The 14,274-nt window shown below is 39.6% G+C and overlaps 1 protein-coding gene across 1 annotated transcript in view; it reads left to right on the top strand.

Moving 5' to 3' along the window:
- Positions 1 to 342: 342 nt before the first annotated feature.
- The window catches only part of wgn (Tumor necrosis factor receptor superfamily member wengen), a 61,201-nt gene continuing 47,269 nt past the window's right edge, over positions 343 to 14,274 (top strand). The window contains exon 1 of the mRNA XM_083133532.1: positions 343 to 501. The gene's annotated coding sequence lies outside the window, so the exon portion shown is untranslated. The remainder of the gene's footprint in view (positions 502 to 14,274) is intronic.

Below are 14,274 nucleotides of genomic sequence, written 5' to 3'. Positions count from 1 at the left end.
CTGCCCCGTATCATCATCCTTCATTCTCTGTATCCCCCCCCTCTCTCTCTCTCACACACACACGCACACATTCAAACGTAAATTTCTAATTCATGAACGTCGACTGGTGGTAGTACTATGCGTTTCTCCATATTAGGTGGAAATTTCTGAATCTCCATTGGCTGCTGGACGAGTGATGTAGGCAACTAACTTCTCGAGGCATACAAATGGCCGAGGCCCGCCGGCCAGCCTACCTGCGCAGCCGTCGTACCTGTCGGGAAGCGGAGAGAGAGTCTCGACTTTTGAGCAAGCAAAACTTTTCGTCCTTGCGAACGAGCGAGAAAACAGTGTTTCACGAGCAGAGCGAAGTGGTGTGTGTGTTTCGGTTTCGTGCGTTCATTTTGCGATCGTAATTTCGGGTTTTATCATCAAATGTTACGGTTTAGAAACGTGCATTGTTTTGTTTCTGAGTTCACACATTGTTTGGATCTGTTGTACATCTTTCGTGGATAATTCAGCAAGGTAAGTGTTGAAACACTTTCCCAAATGTTTACGTTATGGAAACTCTGGCTATTTTTAGCTCGCTCCAGCAGACTGGAAACATACATTTTCTTACTTGATTTGAATGAAGAGGAGCTAGAATATATTACAATAGTATAACGATTATGTTTTGATTCACGATAACGTGCAATGAGCGTGTATACGAATACGGTTAATCTGGTACCTATATTTCCCTGGTACGAAATATTCAAGCGAGTCCTTGTTTTTTGTGCATTTTTTTTTACTTAATTTGTTGTTTTAAATCCACTCTATGCACGGAAAGGCTAGCCAGGACTGGACCTACAGTTTAAAGTGGATCCGAACTACTATGTGCCCCCACCGGGAAATGAACACAGGACCCCTCGACTAGAAGCCGACAACAGCATTACCACTTGGCAATCGAGAACACACTCGGTTCCTTTCAGTATTAGCTCGAGTCAATTTATTTACTTTTTGTAACATTTAATCTCAACTTTTGTTATTTATTGTACGCCTATAATGTTATGCACATAAATATATTTCCAGAGTTCGGTAGACGTTTACTTTATGCGGAGATAGGCTAATCGGTACTGGACTTACAATTGAATGTGGGATTCGAACCTTTGTGCACCGTGTCTTTGCCGGAAATCGAACCTCGGACCCTTTGATCACAATGTGATATCAATTGCCGTTTCAAGCATGTCTGACGATGGACTGAGATTACTACATTGGCCAATTTTATTTTAGGAAAATCAAATCTATGAAGGGAAACGTTCCTTTCTCCTCTCCTCATAAACTTTCATGCGGTGCTCATGGAGATGAGAATGAAATCCAAGCTACTTGACATTTTTTTATTCTTTAATTATATTCCCTCTTAGATACCCATACATATTTACATCTATTCTTTCCTATTTTGTCGTGGTGGCGGATTTGTTTTAGACGTCCCAGAAGGGAGGGAGGGACAATGGCATCCAAGAGGTCCCGGGTTCGAATCCCGGCCGGGGCATGGGTATTTGCGAGTGTCCATCAATTTCATCACTCATCCCCATCTTCGCGATTAGCCAATAGTGGTAGAAAAGCGAAGTGAAATAAACCAAATGAATCAAATCTTTACAAATCTTATGAACAGCTAATAAAAGTGGGACAGCTGTAGATCCTGAAACTTGCCTCCAAGACGTTATGTGTGGTGCATACCTCTACGGGGATGGGCCAACCTCAATATCAGCTTTTCAATAGGAAATTATTTCGAAGTAGGTAGGGGGCGGGGGAGATGAAGCTCCAGATACATAAACAAAAAAAGTTGAGAGGGAAAACTGTGGTTCCCGCCAATCCGTCACTAACGTCTCATCAGTGGCGTGCCTAAGGAGGGTTGGTGGGGTCATAACCTCCCTTTGATCCAATATTCCTAAAAAAAAAGAACTTCAAAGGCAGGAAAAGATGGCAAAATGGAGTGCACGCCACTGCGTCTCATGTGTTGTTTTTCGCCATATTTACGTCATGAATATTCACTAACAAACGCTCTGTTCTCCAGTATAGCGTATACTATGCAACGGAACGGCAATCGCAAGAAATCAACAGACTGGATCGTAAGTCAGCTTACTGTGGACTACTGCAAATTGTTGTATCATTAAAATGACGTAATACAAGGTGATGCAATAGGCATTCGTCACTTTTATGACCAAACAATGAACCAGATCTCGAAACGTGAGAAACGTCACATAACGTCTCGTTACAAGTTTTGAAAGATCGTCAATTTACGTCTTTCATTCGCAATACATCTGTCTTTTTTATGGTATGGGAAAGGGAAGCCGAAAAAGATGCATGCCTTTGTTAAACTTGCAACAATATGTGAAACATACAACTTACATTAAAGTAAACTACATAGCAGGGGCGCCGACTTGTCAAAATTATTGGGGGGGGGGGGGTCAGATCACTGAAATCAATTAATGAATGACTTACACCCTCCCTTTTTTAAGTTTTGGCCGCAGTGTTCGGAATCTCGTAAAAGCCCATGAATTCCTCAAAAATATTAAAATTTTCATTTACAGTTCTTATGCAAAATGTCAATTGTTCATATATCTGCTACCACGGAGCGCAAAACAGATCTCCCTAATATATCAATGATCTCGTTCTGAATGTCATGTGAGAGCCATTTGTAGCCCAAACGTCCCATTCACTCTGCTAGTTCATGCACATCTTCTTTTGAAACTCTTTTTACTAAAAATGTTAATAATACTCATAATTATATACTTAGTATATAGTAATAAGTCATGTGTTTTGCTGTCTCTGGTCATAGCCCCCCCCCCCCCCCCAAAGTTGATGGTCTAGAACATTTCAAATGTGTATTTAAAGTTAAGTTAATGTGGCACAATTCAGAGTAAACTTTCCAAGAGAAGCAAAATATTGCATTAGATCCTCTTAAGCCAATATTATAAATATGTTCTCATTGTTAAACGTAATTGATGATCAAAAGGTGTCCCTTAATTCTTGGCCACCCTGTATATTGGGAAAGTAATTAAAAACAAAATTCTACCGCCCACCTACCGTGTAATCACGACCGTATATAAAGGGAATGCTCAACAGGTCCAGACATCTCCCATTAGCAGGCACGTAGCCAATGGGAGGGCTCCGGGGCTGAAGCCCCCACCGAAAACCTACTAATATATCAATTAAATAATGTATAGTGGTAATTACTTCCTTATCAGGATTAAATGTCTTGTATAATAAATTGTAATATACTGAGAAATCCGTCTTCAATGCTTCTTCTCCCTCCACTTTTTCGCCTTTAGTTGGCGGCTGCTGATAAGGGATGAGTCCCCCACAAAATAAACTACTGGCTATGGGCCAGCCCATTGGTTTAGTAATTGTTGAAAACATTTTGAAAATTCAATAAATATTGATGGTGGGTAAAAACAGCCGAAGCGTGGTGCTGATTACATCACCTTCAAAATGTCCGAGATCGAGAATGTGTGGAGCCCTACCCCCAGTTCCCCTAAATGTGCCTTCATGGCATGGGGTTACGTGCACAGGGAACTTTACCTTACCTTTACCAATAAATATCACACACACACACACAAACAAATAGGTTTTTATAAACAAAAAGTTAACGGTAACAAAGTAAAATGAATAATAATATTGTTATGGTTAATATATGTATGTACGAGTATTTATGTTTGGATAGAACACTGGATATATTGGTTACAATTTAAAATTGCTTTCTAATAATAAATAGTAACAATTATATTATAACCATTACGTCACACGATTTTTAATGTACGAGCACGATGTATCCCTGTGGGAAGGACTCATTTATTATTAATATTACTCCCCTCCCTCCCCCGAGAAAATTTTGTGCAGGCATCCATAGGAATGAGGTTAGAAATCTGCCCACTGGGGACAGACACAGACGAAAGTTGCTCCATCTGCGTGAGTGCTTCTTTGACCTCAGGGGTGCTCTTGAACTTCCTGCTTCCAGCTTGTTCCTTGCATGCAACCATTCTGGCACGACAAGACTGAAAGTTCGTTCCAACTATCTAAGGAATAATAAACTAGGTTTCTTTGGAGACGGGAGAAGTCACGCGAGGAAACTTTTTAAAGACGCTGATATACATTGTGACAAACATTAAACTGAACCGTTAATGCTTCGTAAGTAATTAGTATACTTTTACTCGCATCGTAGCGGTGGCGTAGTGGTAACGTGGTCACCTTGTAATCACTGTACAGTCAGCGGCAATAAAAACGGGACACCCACATCCTGAAATACATGCTTCCCTGCAATGTGTTGTGTGTGTTGCCTAACTGTACGGTAGTGATGGACGTTGCCATTTAAAATATATTAAGGGCCGGGTTCCCAGGCCTTAAAAATACTTTGTTATATTTGCAATACCTATTTAGCTAAACCCAACACACTTTACTATCAAGACCGCCCGCATGATTTTTTTCTCGGGGGGGGGGGCAGCAGTACTTAAAGTGGAGGAAATGTGGGCTGATGCTTTGCCCCAGTTACGAGAATTCTCATAAAGCACCCCTAGCACAAGGATAATTTGCGTAGGCACTTCATCTGCTGTCTTTAACAACATCCTCGTCCATGTTTTCAAGCTACAATTTCAAAATTTGAATTATATGAAGCCTTTCAAGATATCTCGGGGGAGGGAAAGTGCCCCCAGACCCCCTTGTTTACTATACTACTTGCTACGACATACCACATTACCTGTGTATAAATGAGTCATGCAATCATTTTTATGTCAATTTGTTAGTGACAATTGTGAGCCCGGTGCGGCGTAGTTTCCATACATATTCCAGATGAAATTCAGTTTCTAGAGGTAAGCCGAAACGCAGAGTCAAGTAGAAATACTTTATCGAGGAAAGTTTACTTCCATACTCTGACACATGGGCGTAACATGGGACCTAATTTTGAGTGGGCGAATTAAACTGGCCTAATTTTGAGGGGGTACAATCAGATTTGGGGCCTAATTTTGAGGGGGCAGAATCAAACTGGGTCTAATTTTGACGGGGGAGAATCAAGCTGGGTCTAATTTTGAGGGGGCAGAATCAGATTTGGGGCCTAATTTTGAGGGGGCAGAATCAGATTTGGGGCATAATTTTGAGGGGGCAGAATCAGATTTGGGGCCTAATTTGGAGGGGGTAGAATCAAACTGGGCCTAATTTTGAGGGGGCAGAATCAGACTTGGGGCCTAATTTTGAGGAGGCAGAATCAGATTTGGGGCATAATTTTGAGGGGGCAGAATCAAACTGGGCCTAATTTTGAGGGGGCAGAATCAGATGTGGGGCCTATTTTTGAGGAGGCAAAATCAGATTTGGGGCATAATTTTGAGGGGGCAGAATCAAACTGGGTCTAATTTTGAGGGGGCAGAATCAGATTTGGGGCCTAATTTTGAGGGGGCAGAATCAGACTTGGGGCCTAATTTTGAGGAGGCAGAATCAGATTTGGGGCATAATTTTGAGGGGGCAGAATCAAACTGGGCCTAATTTTGAGGGGGCAGAATCAAACTGGGTCTAATTTTGAGGGGGCAGAATCAGATGTGGGGCCTATTTTTGAGGAGGCAAAATCAGATTTGGGGCATAATTTTGAGGGGGCAGAATCAAACTGGGTCTAATTTTGAGGGGGCAGAATCAGATTTGGGGCCTAATTTTGAGGGCGCAGAATCAAACTGGGCCTAATTTTGAGGAGACAGAATCAGACTTGGGGCCTAATTTTGAGGCAATAGAATCAAACCTGAGGCTTAAGTTTGGGGAAGAGATTCGAAAAGTTTTCCATCTAGTAGAAACAGCGTCCAGAAGTTCGTAGGCTGACTCATAGATGGCGTTACTAGAATTAAATCCATGTGATTTTTACTTAGTACTAACCTTCAAAAGATACGTGTATAAATTTCACAGCTGCCGGATAATTAGTTCGTGAGATATAGCATTGTGAGTGAAGCAGCTTTTGTTATTGTGAAAAAATGGATAAAAAATGTGTTAATAAAGCATTGCTTTTTGGCGAAAAAAAATACTGTTGAAGCCAAGGCTTGGCTTGATAAACATTATTCGGACTCTGCACCAGGAAAATCAACCGTTGAGAAGTGGTTTGCTAAATTTAAACGAGGCGAAATGAGCATCGAAGACGATGCACGCAGTGGACGCCCCAAAGAGGCTGTTACCGACGAAAACATCAAACAAGTCCACAAAATAATTTTAAATGATCGTAAAGTGAAGTTGATCGAGATAGCTGAGACTTTAAAAATACCAAAGGAACGTGTTGGACATATTGTGCATGAATATTTGAACATGCAAAAGCTGTGTGCAAAATGGGTGCCGCGCGTGCTCACAATCGATCAAAAGCAACAACGTTTTGATGATTCGGAGCAATGTTTAGCGATATTCAACCGTAATAAACACGAATTTTTCCGTCGATATATTACAATGGATGAAACATGGCTCCATAACTACACTCCAGAGTCCAATCGACAGTCAGCCGAGTGGACTGCACGTGATGAACCGAATCCAAAGCGTGGAAAGATGCAACAGTCGGCTGGCAAGGTTATGGCATCAGTATTCTGGGATGCGCATGGTATTATATTCATCGATTACCTCAAAAAGGGCCAGACCATCAACAGCGATTATTACATAGCGTTGTTGGAGCGTTTAAAGGATGAAATCACGAAAAAACGGCCCCATTTGAAGAAGAAAAAAGTGCTGTTTCATCAAGACAATGCACCGTGTCACAAATCAATGAAAACGATGGCAAAATTATACGAATTGCTTCCCCATCCACCATATTCTCCAGATCTGGCCCCCAGTGACTTTTTCCTGTTTGCAGACCTTAAAAGAATGCTCGCTGGAAAGAAATTTAGCACTGATGAAGAGGTAATCGCCGAAACTGAGGCCTATTTTGAGGCTAAAGAGAAATCGTACTATAAAAATGGCATCGAAAAATTGTATGACCGCTATAATCGTTGTATCGTCCTCGAAGGCAACTATATTGAATAATAAAATCGAATTTTGTCAAAAAAATATTTTTTACTATGTTAGCCTACGAACTTTTCAGCCCAACTGTTAACTGTGATGTTACCGGAATCACAAATATTACTCTTTATTACTTTGCTCCTCATGTCCCCTAACTTGTAAATTTTAATAAACCTGGAAATTTGGCCCCCTTGCCCCCGTCAAATTACGCCCATGCTCTGAGAAAGTAGGTGCGACTATACGCTGTACATGTTGTTTATACTTCGTATATATTTTGACTGGAGACCAGATTCAGGCTTGCCTGTACAACTCGAGACGGAACCAGGACTTTTAGGACTCGAATATTAAATAAGTTTGTCGTCGTCGTCCCTCCCTTGATCCCACCCCAACGAAATGCTTTGGCGACAGAAATATTTCCACGATCTAAACTTGTTCAAGAAGGAAGTATATTTTCGTATTTTAAAGGTCATAAGAAGAATCACTGCCATAATGGAACTAATCGCATATGTACAGTACACAACACAAGTCTCTCAGAGTATTACCTAGGTATACTGGCTGTGAACTCTGGCAACAGCGCTTCGTTGACCTGAAAGTACTTGGTGGTCTAGGACATGTTTACGGGGTTCATGGGGTCCGCCCCCCCCGAAAGACTTAAGTACTAAAATTAAATAATAAATTAACTGAAATTAAATATGAAAATATACTTGTTTAATCGAGGGTTGTTAATTTCCGCCCAACTTATTGGAAGGCAATGATTATATTGGAATCATAATGGCTTTGAATGACAGTTCCAAAGAAGATTTATTACTACTTATAATAATATGCATAAAATGTTAACATGAACTTTAATTTTTGTCAACTGGATCTAACATCCTTTTTTAATATTCAATAAATATTCAATTCTTTATCTATTTGATATTAATATCCTTTCCAGTGCATTTGTAATTTCTTTACAAATTTGCCGACATTAACTATACGTAAGCTAAATAATGAATACGTGCCGTTGTATTGCTATCCCTATACCGTCCTTTCACCTATTCATGTAATAAAATTATATTAATTAATTTGAAAATATTTCTTGGTGGTGGTGGAACGAAGCTCACACCTTACACCTCAGTCATCGTTAGTGATAATAATAATAATAACAACAATGTGTATTTACCTCCTATAAAGAAAAAAAGTGTATAATTAATTCGCTGTCAGGGTGGCTACAGACGAGCAGAAATGAAATTCCCTGACTTTTCCAGGTCAAATTTTATATTTTTCCCGACAATTATAAACTAAATCCATGTTTTTGAAAATGGACAGATCCAGGTATGGATTGTGTTAAGTACCAATATTATCTTCAGAGAAATTGACTTCATTTCTATTATGATTTGAATTCAAAATGCAAAATAGTGAATTTCGAAAATTATTTCATTTCACAAGCTAGGGAGCGGTTATTACAGGGATTTTTTTACATGCAGACAGTTTTCAATACAATATTTGATTATTTTTAAAGTTGCAACTAAATGAGATTAGAGTGAAGCGCCATTGATGAAAAAAGAAATTTTGTAATCTATCAATCTCCTTAGCCTATTGATATTTCCACTGAGGTTCGGAACACACTGCTTGCAAGAACCATGAGTGCAGACGCATTTATCAATGCATCAACACTTGTATCATACTTCTCTTTTCTCTGCAAAGCAAACAACTTAACCCTTGCACATACGAGTGAGGTTTAAGACAGGCAAATTTGCAGCTCATTCGATGCACACATGGCAACACATAGTGTCTGCTTGGCACCAAAACCTCTAAAAACCCTTAAACTTCATTCTCGGGAGTAAATGTTTCTGAAAGTGAAATAATGGAATCGTACAAAACAAAGTGTCACATTTCCTTAAATTGGGACTTCTCCTTCAGTACAAACATTCACAGTGTATCCAAGTACTGTGAAACTGACAACATGCAGTTATAACATTATTGCTGGCGAAAAGAGTAAATATATATTAAAAAATTAACACAAGAAATTTATAGAGGGGAATCTACTGCATTGTACAGGTGTCTGATTTAGCTAATCAAATATTAAAACAAAAACACGCTGTTGATAACAGATTCTGAAAGTTTACACACGATGACAATGAGAAAATAAATTCCAATGGTGTCTGTTCACGCCACTAGTGGTCGGTGCTCGACAGCAGGCAGGAAGAGGTGGCATGTGGCTGTAGTCTGGTGCAGACATTTTAGGTCAGTGGTAGGAGAAAGACGGCAGCTCCCATATACTCCTGCAGACTGCGAGGTACAGTCAACGGCAAAGATAATGGTAAGCAAATTGTCCACCGCTATTTTGATTACTTTTTTATTCTACATCATGTGTTGTCTTAAAGAATGAAACTATGTTTGTTCGAAGCAGGCATTGTTCTCTGCTTATTGACGTTTTTATTTCAATGCATTGTCATCACATTGTGTAATACAGACCGAATGAAAATGATGGTGGACAATTCGCCTACTGTTTCTTTTGCCCTTGGGTTTACCTACAGTAATTAGATTTTCGCACGCTCAGAAGTGGACACCGGCATAGAGCCACCAGCAGCAATCGTATGAGGTATACAGACCCGACGTCATTAGCGACAGTATGGTCATAAGATAGTGTAGACAATTCATACGTACAAGGCCGCAACCCCATACAGATGAGTGCATGCGAGCTCTATTGCACCACTTCAAGTGAGATATTGGACCACTCCCTATACACTCCCAACCTTGCATGTACCGACTTTCATCTCTTCATTCAGCAGAAGAGGTTGATGGCAGGACAACGTTTTTTTGACAGTTAAGTTGCCGTACAGATGGTTCCAGTCTTAGGTGTCAGACACATATGGTATAGACATACAAAATTTATTGTCATGCTACAACAAATGCCAGAATAACGGTGGTATATATGTCAAAAATTGAGTTAGGAGTCACCGTAACTAATGTAAGAAATGTCAATTACTACTGATGTTCTTGTTATATTTATGGCTACTCAGTAGGGACTTTGATTTCTCTGTATTTTTTTTTTCCAAATTGGTGTTATTCTTTTACTATTCCGTGTTATTTTTGTCAAAATTTGCATTTCAATTTTTGCGCATTTTCTAGTAAATATACCTAAAATTATACCTTCATGGTGTTTTGAATTTAGTGTTTTAAATTGTAGGTCACATGGCCTACACCTGTTCATGATAGTTTTGATATGTTGGAAACAATATTTGAGGAAGTTACTTTCCATTATTTCTCACTCGACAAAACTTACGTTAAGGCTCGCGTATGACATTAATGATCACTCGATCTCCTGTCAGAAACTTTGCCATGTGATGCAAATCGTTCCGAATGGAAGTTGAAAAGTTGTGGGAAACACGTGATTTTACGTAGCTGTCAGAATCATTCCATGCATAACATGCATTGTAGTTTTCTCTTGGATAAAATTTTGGAAAACGTGTGCGTTCTACGTTCACAAATGTGTGCATATCTTGCTTTTTAAGCCTAAAAAACATAAGAATGTTGGATTTCACAGTATTTCTAGTTGTTTAAGAAAATTTTACCAAAAAATCGTGAAAATGCAACAATTCACATTTTATGCCAAATTCGTGTTATTTCGCTGGTCCCCATGCATGAAAAATTTGTCCAGATGTTTCTCTGCACTGGTTTGCAGTAATTAATATTTTTCAGTTTTATCGCATTTGCAAAAAAATCAAGCTTGTTACTAATCAAATGTTTACCTTCAGGATGTCCCTCTTATAATTTAGTAAAACAAAAGTGAAAATTTAGCAAGGCTGGCAGGGAAACATCGGTTACTGAAGAAAGTGATACGCTTCTAGGATTGAAGTATTCAAGAAATTACTGTATTAAAAAAATACCTATTTATTATTATTATTATTATAATTCATAATATGGGACATTAACTTCACTCAGTGGCAGATAAAAATCATCTGAGTTTGAATGGACAGGGCAGGGGGGGGGGGGTGAATTGCAATGGGATTGTAGCAGAAAACTGAGGTTGGAAGCATGTACTTATCAATTTTTTATAACGTTTACGAATGCAGATATCAGTTTCACTTTGTCGTGATATTATTCAACAGATATATCCCGGTATGTTGAATTCTATTTCACATCGAATAACAATTCAATGCCATTGTAAATGCATGTTAGCCTGTGCAAATACATTATTATGCCGGGGGGACGAAAGAAAACTTTCGTACGCATTGCTACATTAAATAATGTTGAATGAGCCAGAAGAGTAATAAAATGCTAGTGGCTTATTCACAGTGGCACAGCAGTGTAAGGTTCCGTTTATGAATGCGATTTTTGTCGGATGTCACAGATGACAAATTCATTTATTTATTTAACAGAAGATTCCAAATACTGCGTCACCCAATTTACATTCGAATGTACTAACAATGGAAATAACAAGAAAAATAATAAGATAAACTAATATTACATGTGATTAAGTGACTTACATATTTTTACTCAAAAGCCTTCTAAAACGTGCCTGATTTTCAAAACCATCTTATTTTGTTGGTTAAATTATTGAACTGGCTGGGCAGTCTGTGGAACAGGGAGCAAATGTCGAACTGCTATATCCGACAAAAATCGCATGTATAAAAAGTTTGTTCAATAAAATGTGATACTACACCAGACAAACTCGGATGTACAAGGTTCCGTTTATGCATACGATTTTTGTCGCATGTTGTAGTGAGACATTTTGTCGAAGTTCGACACTAGTCGGACGGCGATATCTGACAAAAATTGCATGCATCAATAGAGCCTAAATGTTTGTCTTACAAAAGCTGTACCATGACATTCCACATTTATAGAGTTCCATAGCGCCCTTACTTGTTTCCATGTTCCTTCAGAATGTCTTGACAAAATGCCGTACTACGAAGTCCGACAACTATTGGATGGTGCCACAGTGGCTCTGTCCCCTTACATACACATATAATTTCATTTTAGCCACAATAATATGTGTTAATTATTGCATTAACACCATAAATTCAAATTTAAGCAAAGTTTTTTTTAGGGAACTACACTCTTTTGGGGGAAAATGTGACTTGTTTGCCCCCCCTAAAAAAAATTACCTTCCTTGCCCCTCCCTGGAAAAAATCCTGTTGACGTCCATGCATGCAGCGCTTCATAAGACATCTCTCAAAGAAAATGCCTGGCACAAAATTCCATGACATTTACCTGACTTTTTTTGGCCTCTCAAATTCCCGGACATTTCCCGGTTTTCCAGGTCTGTCGCCACCCTGACTGTGTATGTGTGTAACAAGTGAATGAATGCCTTTGACAATATCGTTTTCTCCTCTTTCGGTGTCCAACTACTCGTGTAGCTCCGCCAAATCGATTCGTTTATAAGTCATTGTAAATTATTACAGTTTAACTTGGAATACTGCCAGGTCACAGATTCAAAAGATGGATAAATCACGAAAGCCAATTCCGTTCTCGACCCACAGATTAAGCTATCTTGTGGCGCGCTGTCCTGTTGCATGCGGGTTGAAGTGCAGTGACATCTGGCGTGAGATCCATTACGATCAGCTGAAGTGGGATCATTGACTCTGGCGGAATCTGCCCGAGACGTTCGCCCAGGGCCAAATCTCTTTGCTCTTGCGATGATTGCGTCACATTATGAGGGGATACCGAGCTTAGGCGGTGCCTTTTATGCAAGACGTTGCGTTTACATGCCTTAAATGTGCAGAAAATTGACAATTTGAACGTACACACACATCTGCAACAGATTATGTCATAATCCCCTTAAAGTATTTAATTACGACAGCGCGTCTACTACTATCCTATTACTGAAACCAAATATTTACTGAACACTTCCCCATCTTCCACCTCATCGCACATATAACAGTATGGTGCCAAGGTGTAAAATTTGTTATATATTTTAGAATACATAGTTGAATCGCTTAAAACCCACACGATCAAAGAACAAACCCAGTCTCTTCGTCTCCAGATGTGGGAGTCTCAAAGTGCCAAAAGCGGTGTTGCCACACGCCTGATTTTTGCTCAGTCATAAATGACATCATCATCTGCTGTCAACATGCACCCTTCGCTCCGAGTTCAGTGAGAAGCAGAGAATTGAAGTCCCATTTGTTTGCTATACGGCGGCGACCTAGGCGTAGTTGGAAACGCAGAATGCCTCAATTATTTCCCCTTACCATGACAACTGGAGCAAGCCGATTTGACTGTGACCCTCCTTTTCGAAGGAAAATGCAAAAATCGAATTTCAAGTTTGATATTTGATCGCTCGGGCTTTAGCTATACGGGAGGCAAAAGGGTAGAGCCAAGCCTTAAGCCAGTCTCACACGGTGGTTAAGATTTTTTACCTCTTCAGTTCGCGAAGGCAGCTAAAGGGGTCTCACACGATCCTTAAAATCGCATCTTTAAAAATGGCGACTACACAAACACGGTATATCACTTCGCAAGTTTAGATGCTAATAACTGCTGACGATTTGGGAAAATAAGGTTTTCTCTTAAAATAATAACAGAATAACATTGGCACTGTTGAAAAATGCAGCACATGTAACCTGTGGCAGTAAATATGAGTGTATAACTATATAGTACTTTACACGCAACGCAAGCATTTCATGTAACTTTTCGGCTAGCTTTTGCGATTACAATGTGTAACATATACAGCATGAAAGGCACGTCGAGTTACACCATCTGAAACAACTAAAGTATTCTTTCATGTGTACAGTAAACATTGTAAAGTATGTATTTAAGCAGCGCCATTGTTTTGTACCTAATAACGTTTTATACGAAACGTTATTCCTCTCGGTTGAATAGTTATCGGCTTTTAAAAATGTGAAGTGATACATTGTTTACATCTCACGCGGCCGCCATTACAACTGCACTCGTGACCTAGAGGTCGCTTCTGATTGGTTATGTCTCCTACTTCAGCTGCCAGTGTGCTCCTCAATTCTGATTGGTAGTTCTATGGTATTAACGATGGATTTAGAGACAGTTTCTAATTCTGTCTAGAAATGAATAAGAGAAAGCTCTCACACGATCGTTAAGTAACGAAGCTAGAAGTCGATGGCGAAGTGAGGACCTACCTAACTGCCGTGTGAACTGGCTTTAGAGGCATTCGTCCGAACCCCATGCTCTGAACCAATCTCTCTTCCACGTAGTACACCCTGGTTCTGCACCGGCCCACAGCCACTATAATCCTCTTCGCGGCTTGTTATATCTTGTCCCTAAGTGTCTGTGTTTTTGCCTTCATCCATATCATCTTTCAATCATTCGTACCCCTCGTCGCGATTAGCCAATAATGGAATAACAGCGACACAAAATAAT

Source organism: Lepisma saccharinum, chromosome 13 (assembly GCF_977018435.1).
Source record: "Lepisma saccharinum chromosome 13, izLepSacc3.1, whole genome shotgun sequence".
NCBI classification, from domain to species: domain Eukaryota; kingdom Metazoa; phylum Arthropoda; class Insecta; order Zygentoma; family Lepismatidae; genus Lepisma; species Lepisma saccharinum.
This window is presented reverse-complemented; position numbering and strand designations above follow the sequence as displayed.